Below are 11877 nucleotides of genomic sequence, written 5' to 3' on the forward strand. Positions count from 1 at the left end.
TGAATGGGTGAGACAGTTGATTGGCTTGATCTGTTTGGGGGGCATCCAGGCAGTGGGACTGGGTCCTGTGCTCATTGCATGAGTTGGCTGTTTGAAACCTGGGGCCTATGCAGGATTGCTTGGCTTGGCCTGGGAGGAGGGGACTGGACCTACCTGGACTGAGTCTACCAGGTTGATCTCAGTCTGTGGGGAAGGCTTTGCCCTGGAGGAGATGGGAATGGGGGGGGGCTGGGGGGAAGGTGAGGGGGACGGGAGTGGGGAGAACAAGGGAATCCGTGGCTGATATGTAGAACTAAATTGTATTGCAAAAGAAAAAAAAAAAAAAGAAATTCTCTTCAAATAAGAAAAATGTACAACTTTTTAAATTTACTATTTGTTTGCATGTTTGTGTTCTGGGAATCAAACTCAGCAAGCACGATCATCCAGTAAGCCATCCCACGGGTCCCTAACTTCTTAAACAGTAAAGACCTAGTCACAACCTATCAGCAATTACACCCTTCCATTTTTTGCCATTGTTGTTCTTTTGGCCCTGTTGGTACCCAATGGTTATCAAAAGGGCTTCTCCTCCTCCATCCCACCTGGCATTTCACCCAGTGGGAGCACTTTGGTACCTTAAGGGCCTCCAAGCAAGCATACCCCAGTTGCCATGGCAACCACTCCCACCTTTCTACAGTAATTGATGTCAGGATGCCATGCATTTTACATCCCAGTCTGTTTGCCCATTCACCTCCCTAATTTTAGCAACGAGGTCTCACTTCCTAGGATGCCCCTCAACTGGTCTTAGAGCTCTGGGACACCCTAGCCTTCTTTACTGACACAGGACCAACCTCACGCCATAAAGCACCCTGACACAGGCACCTTCCCAAAGCCCTGACCTTGACTGTTCAGCAACCTCTCAACTCTCACAAGTCCTAAATGTATAAAGGCTACCAGCCCTACCTATCCACTTCCAACACCCCAAAGCCAAGCCTCATGAGAACATCAAGAACAGGAAAGGAGTGATAGGAGCTGCCCTTCAGCCCTCCTTTTCCACACCCAGCCCTGTAAGCTCCTGGGGTTGACACAGATTTAAAAGGCAGGATGAATTCATCTATCAGGTTTATTTATTGCACAGTTGGCAACAAGTTCAACAGAAAAGCTCTTGTCACTAGTCCTTCCAGGCACTAGCAGATGGACTTGGAGACAGGACACAGTCCTCTGAGGTGTTGGTGTTAAGACCTTGTATGCTGGAGTCTCCCATGCCTGAGCCAATTACTAAACATAATAAAAAGATGTTTCATGATGCTCCGAATGGGCAGTCTCTAGTTTCACTTCAAGTGGTAGTCTTGCTGTCTACTCCCTGGCCCTCTGGTGTCCACACCTAGAGAATTAAAAATTAAAAAAAAAATGAGAACAATGCTTTGAATCACTACCTACGTAACCACTGAGCCTCTCACTGTTAGCTAACTGGAGGCTAAAAGCAGGTCAGAGAGAGACAGGCTCAGAGGGGACCAGAGTCCCTGAGCCCAAGTTTACCCATTTCCTGACAGTGAACAGTACAGCCAGCCTTCTACCACACAGGCTTCTGGAAGATTCCCTTCTGCAGCCATGGAAGGCAGGAAACACTGTTCCACAAGAGGATGTGACTGCGGCTCATGGGATACTTGCAAAACTGAGCCAGAATAAAACCCCTCAAGGTAGAGTCCTGCTTTCTACCTTTCTCTTCCATAAGCCTCTGGACACTGCCCAGCGCTGGTAGAGAGCACTCAGTGATCCTGGTGCCAGCAGCCAGGGGACCAAGAGGCTGCGAGAAGGAAGGAAGATTTGTTCGAAAGCACCAGGGTTTGGCAAGGACAGGTGTGGATCCTCCAAACACGGGGAAAGGCTTTCGGCATCCTCTCCCTGCACTATCAATGACCAGGGCACAGGCAGCCCATGATCACTTTCGAATACAGGGGCAGAAGGGAAGCCACGATGGGCAGCTTAGGAAAGGGCCACGCTGGGATAAGTGGCCAGGAAACAGTGATCATATTTACAGCCCCTAAATGAAGTAGCTTCCCAATTCCCCAAGCTTCTCAAACACAGCACTGCTAGGAACCCCAGAGAGCCTGCTAAATACCGCTGACTCCAGGCATGACCTTTTACATGTCCAAGGTGAAGGGCAGTGCTTGCTTCAGAAACCACAATTTGAGATCCATTACTGTGATGGTCTCCTAGTGGATAGACTGAGGGAAAGGACAAACTTGGGGGCACTTCTGAAGACTCACTTGGTCAGGAAGTCTAGGACGGCACTGCTTCCTAACAAGTACCCCACCACAGTTCAGAGAAAGTTGTCTGTACCCCCCAATGAACTGAGGGGCACACGACTTCCCAGGGGCTCCATACTCCAGAGTGGCTCTGTAAGTACCCACTTCCCACTACAAAGATGTACAGAAATAGTGAGGTGACATGGGGAGGCATGTCCCTGCTGGCCTGGGCGGGGAAGCAGCAATAGGAAGCAGCCTCTGCTTTTCCTCATGGCTGAGGCATTTCCTAGACTACTGTTGCTCTCTAGTGAAGCATCTGGAATTCATACCTGGCAAGGATCCTGTTTCAGCTGCTTCTTGAAACACGAGGACCACTGACAGACACAGCAAAGATCAGCTGACAATCCTACAGAGACAAGCCACAATCAGTACCTCATAGTTAACCAAGACGTTTAACAGGAACCAAGATAAAACTAGTGGGGGGGGGGGGGGGGGGCGCGCGTGTGCTACAAGGTGGCTGCAACAACTTCTTCCTGGAGCCTTTCTCCACGCTGGGTACTCAACTCAAGGCCTCACACTCAACACACCAGTGCTTTGCCTCTGAGACACATTCTCAGCCTCCTCCTTTCATACTTTACCTGCTGACTGTACCCATCCTCCACAGGTGAAGGCTGAGTCTTGGCTCAGGGCTATGGGTTTATTTCTTTCCCTATATTGAATACATTGTAACTTCTGATAAAAAAAAAAAATATTGGTTTTCCCGCTTTTAGTTTTGGTAAGAAGCAGTTTGGATGTGTGTGGGAGTTTGAATGAGAATGACCCCATAGCTCATATAGTTGAATAAATATTCCTAGTTGGTAAAACTCTTTAGGAAAGATAAGGAGGTGTAGTGGCAAGCGAGGCTTTGAGGTTTCAAAAGCCCTTGCCATGCCCAGTCAGCTCTCGGCCTGGTGGTTGTGTCCCAAGATTTGAAATGTGTCTCAAGCAGCTCTTAGCTACTGCTCCGGCATGGCCATGCCTATCTGCCTGCCTTCATGCTGGTCATGGACTCACCCTCTCAAACTCTAATTCCCCAATAAATTCTTCATGGGCACTAGGCACATATATGGTATAAATACATGTGCATTCACACATACACATAAACAAAAAGAATGTAAATTGTATTTTGGTCTGCAAACCATGCATTTTAAAGAAAGTTCCAAAGGGCTAGACAATTGGCAGAAGAAAAAAATGGCTAAGAACTGTGGCTCACAAGTGATGCCAACACATACTGCAGGCCACACAATGCAAGGGAGTGAGCTGCACACTGTACCAGGAAGCTCCCCTTCTCTCAACACACACCTAAGGACTCTTATTACATGTTCTATCCCATGCCTGCCATACACATAGCTCTGCTCACTCAATCTGTGTCCCTCCCATTATCTCCCCTCTGCCCCCGTGTGAGAACTTTAGGAACCTGTCTAGGCACGATGCCTTCAGATGTGGCTCTTTGGAAATCTGTACTGGCCTATCACCTCACCAGTTTCTAGAAACAGGACATCAAGCTTCAAAGACCCAGACTTGTTTGTAGCTTCCAGAAAGCAATACACTGCTATACGGTTGCAGAGTGTAGGAAAGCTCCAGGCCTTTGAGGGGTCAGGATAGACTCCCCAAACCCAGGAACACATCTTTCAGCATCCTTTCCCTGCACTACCAATGACCAGAGCACAGGCAGCTGAGATCACTTTCGAATGCAGGGGCAGAAAAAGACAAAAGGAGACCTAGGAAAGACACGAGACTTATGCCAGGGCCAGATACAAGCCACAGTGAACACATGGGTCCTGTGCTAACATCAACCGCATAGACCCACATCCATCTGCCCAGGAGAACAAGGGATACTCAACAGACACAACTATCAGAACCTGTTGGGGCTGAAGTCAGTCCTGTGAACTCATGTCCATGAAAATCTTGTGATGGCTTTGGTTTTCCAAGCCAGCAAATGGAGGTTCAAAAGAGGTGAGACTGCCTCTGGTGGGGACTGGGGACTAGCTAGGTATCAGCTGGTCACCGGCTGGGGGCTCAAGGTAGACAGCATGTCTAGGCTGAGCCCCTGCTCTCTGCCAGTGAGGTTGGACTACTAGTCACACTGGACAGTTGGTGCTTATGTGACCAGGACCAGAAAAACCACAGCCACCGAGATACAGCTTCCCAGGGGGAAGCAAGGCCCACATGTGGCCCGGGGAGAAATGGATTCTGCTCTCTGATGCTGAGGGAGGGTGCTCAGGAAGCCAGGGCAGGTGCTCCACACTACCCTTAGCCCTTCCTTTCCCTCATCGGCCAGCTAAGTACTTTTCCCGCACTGCTGACAAGTCACTGCTACCCAGTGCAATGACAAAGAGCAAGGTCAGAGGGAAATGGTGGACAACACAGGCGTCTTCAATGCTCTTCTCTTCCCTTACAACTCACTAACAATGGAGAGGCTCTAAGCTCTCTTAGCAGGGCTCTGGAGGTGCCAGGTATGATCCAGGTTTTGGAAGAATCCACATCACCCCCCACTTCTCATCCTCACCTCCCCTACACAGTCACCAAAGCAGCAGAGATAACTACACAACTCCAGGAGCTCCAGGCTGAATGAAGATCCAGGCTGGACAGAGCCAGCTTTGGATTCTCTCACGCACTGACACCCTGAGCAGGCCTTTCTGAACACAGTGTTGAGTACCTGCCCGACCTGCTATGATCACCTGAGCAGCCACAACGGACTCACATCTTACCTGGGGGAGAGACTGGAGCTCTTTGGAGACAAGCCTGATGATGCTCTGCTGGGTGGGCTGCTCAAGAGCACACCAGGGCCACGGCACTCTGGCATATACTGTCCTCTAGTGGCACTGGGCACGGACCTGGCAGGAAGGGTAGCACAGACACGTCAATTATTCGGTGTTGTCCACTTCTCGTTCTTGCCTGTTCCCACGGGGTGGAGAGGAAAACCCTTCCGAGTGGCTACCCAAGGCAGTGATCTAAAGTAGGCCACAAGGGAAGGATTCCTCAAGGAGGGAGAGGAGCAGATGTGCTTCCTCCTGAAGCTGTCTGTGCAGGCTGCTTACTCAGTTTACAGGCAACAGTGCCTCACAGTGAGTACCTGCCCTCTGTCCTTCATGCGTTCCAGTCAGAACCCTGACTCTTTTTTTTTTTGGTTTTTCGAGACAGGGTTTCTCTGTGTAGCTTTGTGCCTTTCCTGGAACTCACTTGGTAGCCCAGGCTGGCCTCGAACTCACAAAGATCCACATGGCTCTGCCTCTCGAGTGCTGGGATTAAAGGCGTGCACCACCACCGCCCACCTCAGAACCCCGACTCTTGACTGACAGAACACAGCAGCATGCATGCTAAGGGTCAAGCAAGGTAACACTTCCTTCCAGGTCTCAAGTGTCCTAGGAGGTGACAATGGGTGTGGAGGCTGAGAAAGCTTCTGAAGGAAGAGAGCACTGTCTGAGCTCCATGCCCTGCCGATGCAGAAGTGCCAGGATGACAGGCAGGATATGGTGTGGGAAAGCACCAGGGTCTGGCAAGGACAGGTGTGGATCCTCCAAACACGGGGAAAGGCTTTCGGCATCCTCTCCCTGCACTATCAATGACCAGGGCACAGGCAGCCCATGATCACTTTCGAATACAGGGGCACAGAGAGCAGTGGGCATGTTGAGAGGGAAGGCCATGGCCACCAAGCTGGGAAATGGCTACACTGGAAAAGGACAGACAGACGGCAGCAGCCAGATTTGCTATAGAGAGGAAAGGAGTCGCTTCTGACTGAGCAGTATGGCTCCTTAAGGCAAGCTCAGAAGGACCTGCAGCAGCCCCAGCACTTCCTTTTTTTTCTGGAGACAGGGATTCTGTGTAGCTTTAGAGCCTGTCTTGGAACTTGCTCTGTAGACCTGGCTGGCCTCGAACTCACGGAGATCCACCTGCCTCTGCCTCCCGAGTGCTGGAATTAAAGGCATCCGCCACCACTGCCGCTTCCCATCACTTCTTATATAAACACAATCTGCCCAGCCAGGAGAGCTGAAGGTAAGAGAACCCTCATGTCACAGAGACAGGGACCAGTAGCCCCCATTTTCAGATGAGAAAACCAAGGACCCGAGACAGTCCAGAAGCCGGCAGAGAGCAGTGACTGAGATATGGGTAGTGGATGACCCCCAAATCCTTCCTGCTGACAACCAAGTAAAGTGGGGACAGGGGGACCGAGGACACAGATCCTAAGTGGGTTCAGCAAGAAGCAGGCTTACTTCAAAGCCCCCAAGGAGGGGAAATGTGGATGTGATGAACTCAGCCTCTCTCACCTTCACGCACTGCCAAATGCAACTGGGGAAACCGCAAATATCCTTGTGGGACAGAGCTCCAGATGCCAGGGGACAATCCTCACTCAGGAGCGCCATGGTCCATCAGTCTGGCAGGATGGAGACACCTCTCATGGCCGCTGTGCACCCAAGCTGTTATTTCTGCAAACAACAAGTCCAGAGAGCCACCTGAATAGCACCCAGTTACCCGGGAAGCACAGAGAATACCAGACACAGAAGCTGCCAGTCAGCAAGCCACGTGGCATGGACTCTCCTCTCCATTTCCTTTGAAAGGTAGAAGAGACTCCCACTGTGCAATATGGACCTGAACTGTCCCCCAGAGTCTTGCCATTCTGTTGTCTGTCTGTCTGTGGCTTAATAACTGAATAAAAAACTTAAAGAAAGAAAAGGAAAGAACATGACTGTCCCTAGATATGGAGGAGGAGAGTTTATTATAGCTACGTGGGAGAGCATGGTCAGAGGCAGGGAGATCTGGGAGAGCCCAGAGTGGACATGACCAGACTGAGCTGGGCCATGTGGGAGGGGGAGGGGAGGGGAACCAGGTCAGCAGCTAGGAGGCCAAAGCTCCAATAAGGGCAGGTAACCAAAATGTCTGGATAATACAGGGAAGAGCCTCTGGGGGAAGGGCGGTCCAGCCCCTGGACTGGAGAGTTCAGGGTAGAGGGTAGGGTATGCCAGCCACACCCTGTAACAGGGACTGAGGAATGCTGGGAAAAACCTGGAGGCCAGGTCTGCTTTGAGGTGTTAAACAGGCACCACAGCTGTTTGTCCCAGGTTTGAAACTTAACATCAACCATCTGGTCTTTGGCCTTTCTGGCCCCCACCAGGCTTCTCTCTGCACAGTGGTTTTGCCAGGCCTTTCCCAAGAGCCATCTGAACTCCACACCACTCTGCTGGTGCCCACCTGAAGGCAACTTAGAGGCATCTGTGCTTCACGTTGCTCCAGAGTAGCAGCACTTACCCAGGCATCCTCTCCCTGGGCAGGGGACGCCCACCATGGAGTTGAAGAGAGTAGGGGCCCCCAGCTGCTGCAGGTGTAATCTGCCGATCCAAGGTGCTTCCATCGGTCTCCAGGCCGGGCAGGAAAGCACAAGGCAAGGGTTGCAGTGCAAGGCAGGGCACAGGGATCCAGACGCCGCGCCCTGGGTCCTGGGAGGGTCCTCAACTAAAACCCTGGTCCACAGGTTCGCCTTGAAAGGGTTCTAAAAGCATGGGACACAGGTCGTAAACAACGACTGACTTTGTAGGCGACAGACATGGCTCTGGTGCTTCAGACACCACAACTCAAAGGTGGAGGACTGGAACACAAGGGCTCGGCGCCCTCCTCCTCCAGATCCTGGTCCACTGTCCACTGACTGCTCGCCGGCCTCAGTTTCCCCGGTGGAGGGAACGGCGCTGCCCACGCACCCCGTTGCACTTACCTGAGCGCCCTGCACTGGGCAGAGAAGCAGACAGACCGAGAGCGTGCAAGATGCCTGCAGATTTCGACGGATGGCACTAGCCAGACGAGAACCACATACACGCGACAGGAACTTTCCCTCTTCACGATGGGCGCCGGCGGAAGTGCAGGTACTGAAGCGTGCTGCAGCCTAGAGCGGCAATTCCGACTGGCGGGAACTCCAGCGCCCCTTGGAGGAGAGGAGGCCAACAACTGCTTGGACGCAATTTGTAATAGCGGCGGGGGTTTAGAAGGAAACCTTATTTCCTTTTTTTTTGTTCTGAAGCAGATCTAACCTATTCACTACTGATTCCATAGCACCTGGATCAGTGGTGCCACAAAGGAACAAATGATGAGTTACAGTCACGTTTCTTCAAAACCACCACTCGGAGCTGTAGGTAATGGTTTGAGGCTGGAATATGAAGGTGAGAAGATGAGGAGCCCAGAGAAGTGGACAAAGAATGAATGCTTTACTAAACGTCTTCCTAAAAATCTCAAGGTTTGGCAGATGGAGAGATTCCCTTAGCCAGAAGAGACCTGATCCAAGCAGCGGAGATGACAGACAGATGTCTGGGAAGGGGCTCACATCTCCAAGTCCTCACACTCGCAAACTCTGCCTGGATCCTGGGTCAGGTGTGGCTCTTGGCCTTACAGCAGCCCTGCCCTTGAGTCTGAAGAAGGAACTCCACTGGAAGATTCCAGAGGCTCACTAGGTCATGAGAAAAGGAACATCCAGACTTGTCCTGTGCAACCTTGAGGGAAATGGGGGTCCTAGAGGATGGATGGATACCATATTCCACACTTAGGAGATACTCATAGGGTTCTGAGATTGAACATTATGGGTCTCTGTGACGGAAGGGAACAGTGGGATGTTGTTGCTGGGATACACTGAGAGATGCACTCCTACAGACACACCTCACCACCCCCCGAAAAAATGCTGTGTTAAGGAATGAGCCACCATGCCCAGCCCTAACTTTACATTTTTTAAGAATGACTCTTAAAAAACAAAAGATAGTCTGGGCTGGAGATATGGCTCAGTGGCTAAAAGCGCTTGCAGAGGATCTGGGTTCAGTTCAGTCTTCACATGAGGCACCTATGTCGTATCTCTAATGCCAGTTCCAGGGGATCTGATGCCCTCTTCTGGCCACTGTGAACACTGTGTGTATGTGGTACACATGGTACTACATTCAGGTAAAACACTCATGCACGTAAAATTGTTTAATCGTTTTTTAAAGGCAAAAAAAAAATAGATTTAATTCTCATAATGTATCATATGAACTCAACACTGTAACCAAAATATCATGCCAACATTGTAATGGTTAATATTGCCAACTTGACAGGATCCAGAATCACCTAGAAGACAAAACCCTAGGCACACCTGTAAGGGACAGGTAGGTTAGGTTAGCCACTGGGCATGTCTGTAAAAGAATTATCTAGATTGCATTAAATGAGATGAGAAAAGCCACCTTTACAGGCAGTGAATGGTGTGGGCAGCACCGTTCTGTAGTCTGGGGTCCGGAACTGGACAATCAGGAGAGAGCAAACTGAGCAGCAGCAATCGTTGTCCTCTGTATCCTAGCTCTGAGTTCAGTGTGACCAGCCACCTCAAGCTCCTGCCACCACGACCTCCCTCCCATGATGGCTGTACACTCAGCCTGTGAGCCCGAGCAACCCCCTCCCCACTTCACCGGCTTTTGTCAGGGTATTTTATAGAGCAACGAGAAAAGCAACTGATACAGCATGGCAGCATATGGTTTGGTTTGGTTTTGTTCCTTTTTGCATCCTGGAAACTAGACCAGTACTAAAAGCTTCATCCCCGCTAGGTGACTGCTTTATCGCTAAGCTCCACCCCAACCCTCTTTTAAACTTTTAGTTTTGAGACAGCTCTCACTAAATTAACCAGGCTGCCCTTCAACTCACTCTGTAACACAGAGAAGTTCAACCAGAAAGGTTGTGAATTTGCAATCCTCCTGCCTCAGCCTCCTGATTAGCTGGGATTATAGGCCTGCGTCACCAGGTCCACCTGTTTTTAACTTTTACATTTGTTTATTCATTTAGTGGGCAGGTGTATGTGCACGGGTGTGAGTGTATGTATGTGTGTGCATGTGCAGCTGTGTATGTGTGAGTGTGCTGTGTGTGCGCACATTTGCACCCATGTGTGCACCTGTAGGGGAGTCAGTGGACAATTTGTGGGAATTGGTTTTCTCCTTCAGCTGCTTGGCTTCCAAGGACCTCAGATCGTCAGGCTTGGCAGCAAGTGCCTTTCCCAGCTGATTTATCTCACCTGCTCCTTTTATTTACGTGTGTGTGTGTGTGTGTGTGTGTGTGTGTGTGTGTGTGTGTGTGCCAGAAGTGTGCAGGTGAATGCAGATGCCCGAAGAGGGTGTTGGATCCCCCAGAGTTGGAGTTAGGGGCATAAGACATGGATGCTTGTAGCTGTGTGGTCGCTACACCAGTGTGTGGGTTCATGCGGGTCCGTGGAATGAAGACACAGAGGCATCTTAAGAGTGAATCTAGCCTATCATGGCTGCAGGGGGGTCCAGCCTCGAAGGACTGAAGCACTCACCCTTCGCCTAGAGCATATTTATTTACTCCATTTTACAGTTTAGACAGTTCATCTCTGCACCTTCAAAGCAACCCAAAAGGAGCTCCCAGAGACCAACTGCCAGGTGCAAATTACTTGATTTATCAGGTACCTCGGTTTTCCGGGTTTCCTGGACCAAGTTTTGTATAGGCTTTTGATCCTTGGGGGACTCTCTGATCCTTGACTCTCAAACAAGATTTACATAGGGTGATAAGAGAAACAAAAGATAAGAGAAACAAAAGGTGTGGTTAAACAAAGGAAGGATTAGGGCTAGGTGCTGCTCTCTGTAGCCAAGCCAGGAGCTCAGCAGGAATGCCACTACAGATGCTGGGAACCAAACTGGGGTCCATTGCAAGAGCAGCACCGCTTATCACCACTAAGCATTTCTCTGGGCCTTACTGCACCTTTTTTTTTAAAAAATTAATGATGTTTATGTTTTTATTTTCTTTTATCAAAAGTCTTTAGAATGGTGGTGTTTTATGTTTACATCATGTTACAGCTCTGGCTACATTCCTAGGGCTGAGTACCCACACTTGGCTGGTGACCACCACACTTAACAGCTCAAATCTGAGGCTTTGATCAGCTCTTTGGAACCAGAAGGAAGAGGGGGCAGCAGGAATTTGAGAGCCCATCCCTCCCACAGCCCCAACCCTTGCATGGTACCTACCAGAAGCTCCTGCCCTGAGTTCCTGTCCTGACTTCTCTCACTGAAGCTCTGCCCTGAAACTGAAGCCAAATCAACACTTTCCTCTGCCACTTGATTTTGGTCAGAACATTTTATCACAACAAACTCGAGCAGACACCAAATGCCACAGTACCAGGTCTGTTGAAATCAGGATATACACACAAGGAAAAGCATCTCTTAAAGCCATACCCGGAGCTGGGCAAGCAGATCTCTGTGAGTTTGAGGCTAGCCTGGTCTACAGAGTGAGGTCCAGGACAACCAGTGCTACAGAGCCAACAGGCCCAGCAGTTCACTGCCCAAAGACACACACACACTCTGAGTTTGGCCCACTGCACATGGACAAGAGTTTCACCTTTGCCTCTGTTGTCCAAGATTGGTCTGACTCAGTGCTGGGTTCTTTCATCCCAACAAGCCAGGTGAGCTAAGCTGCTTCTTGGGGAAAGGCTTACGGTGAAGGTCCTGTCTGAGTGTTGTTACGCTTTGGCTTTGTTTCATCTCCATTATCACTGAGACAAAGTTTCCCTCACATTCGGCATCACCCATAGCACCTGGGAGGACATCTTGGCTAGTTGGCGCTCCATCCTCAGTGTCCACAGGAAGTGAGGCACTTAGGAAGAACG

General features: G+C 50.3%; 1 long non-coding RNA gene and 3 other non-coding genes across 4 annotated transcripts; all 4 read right to left on the reverse strand.

The window, feature by feature from the left end:
• Positions 1-1081: 1081 nt before the first annotated feature.
• LOC128101911 (uncharacterized) lies at positions 1082-8126 on the reverse strand. The gene is made up of 6 exons (XR_008215225.1): positions 7972-8126; positions 7512-7752; positions 6533-6691; positions 4976-5101; positions 2555-2631; positions 1082-1360 (listed from the first exon to the last, which is right to left on the reverse strand). It is a non-coding gene; the product is annotated as an uncharacterized LOC128101911 (long non-coding RNA).
• On the reverse strand, positions 1805-1936 carry LOC128102729 (small nucleolar RNA SNORA71). The gene has a single exon (XR_008215495.1). It is a non-coding gene; the product is annotated as a small nucleolar RNA SNORA71 (small nucleolar RNA).
• Positions 3833-3963, reverse strand: LOC128102734 (small nucleolar RNA SNORA71). The gene has a single exon (XR_008215499.1). It is a non-coding gene; the product is annotated as a small nucleolar RNA SNORA71 (small nucleolar RNA).
• Positions 5742-5873, reverse strand: LOC128102730 (small nucleolar RNA SNORA71). Its single transcript, XR_008215496.1, has one exon. It is a non-coding gene; the product is annotated as a small nucleolar RNA SNORA71 (small nucleolar RNA).
• Positions 8127-11877: the final 3751 nt, after the last annotated feature.

The sequence above is a fragment of the Peromyscus californicus genome, unplaced genomic scaffold (assembly GCF_007827085.1).
Source record: "Peromyscus californicus insignis strain IS unplaced genomic scaffold, ASM782708v3 Scaffold_7__1_contigs__length_154581171, whole genome shotgun sequence".
Lineage (NCBI taxonomy): Eukaryota > Metazoa > Chordata > Mammalia > Rodentia > Cricetidae > Peromyscus > Peromyscus californicus.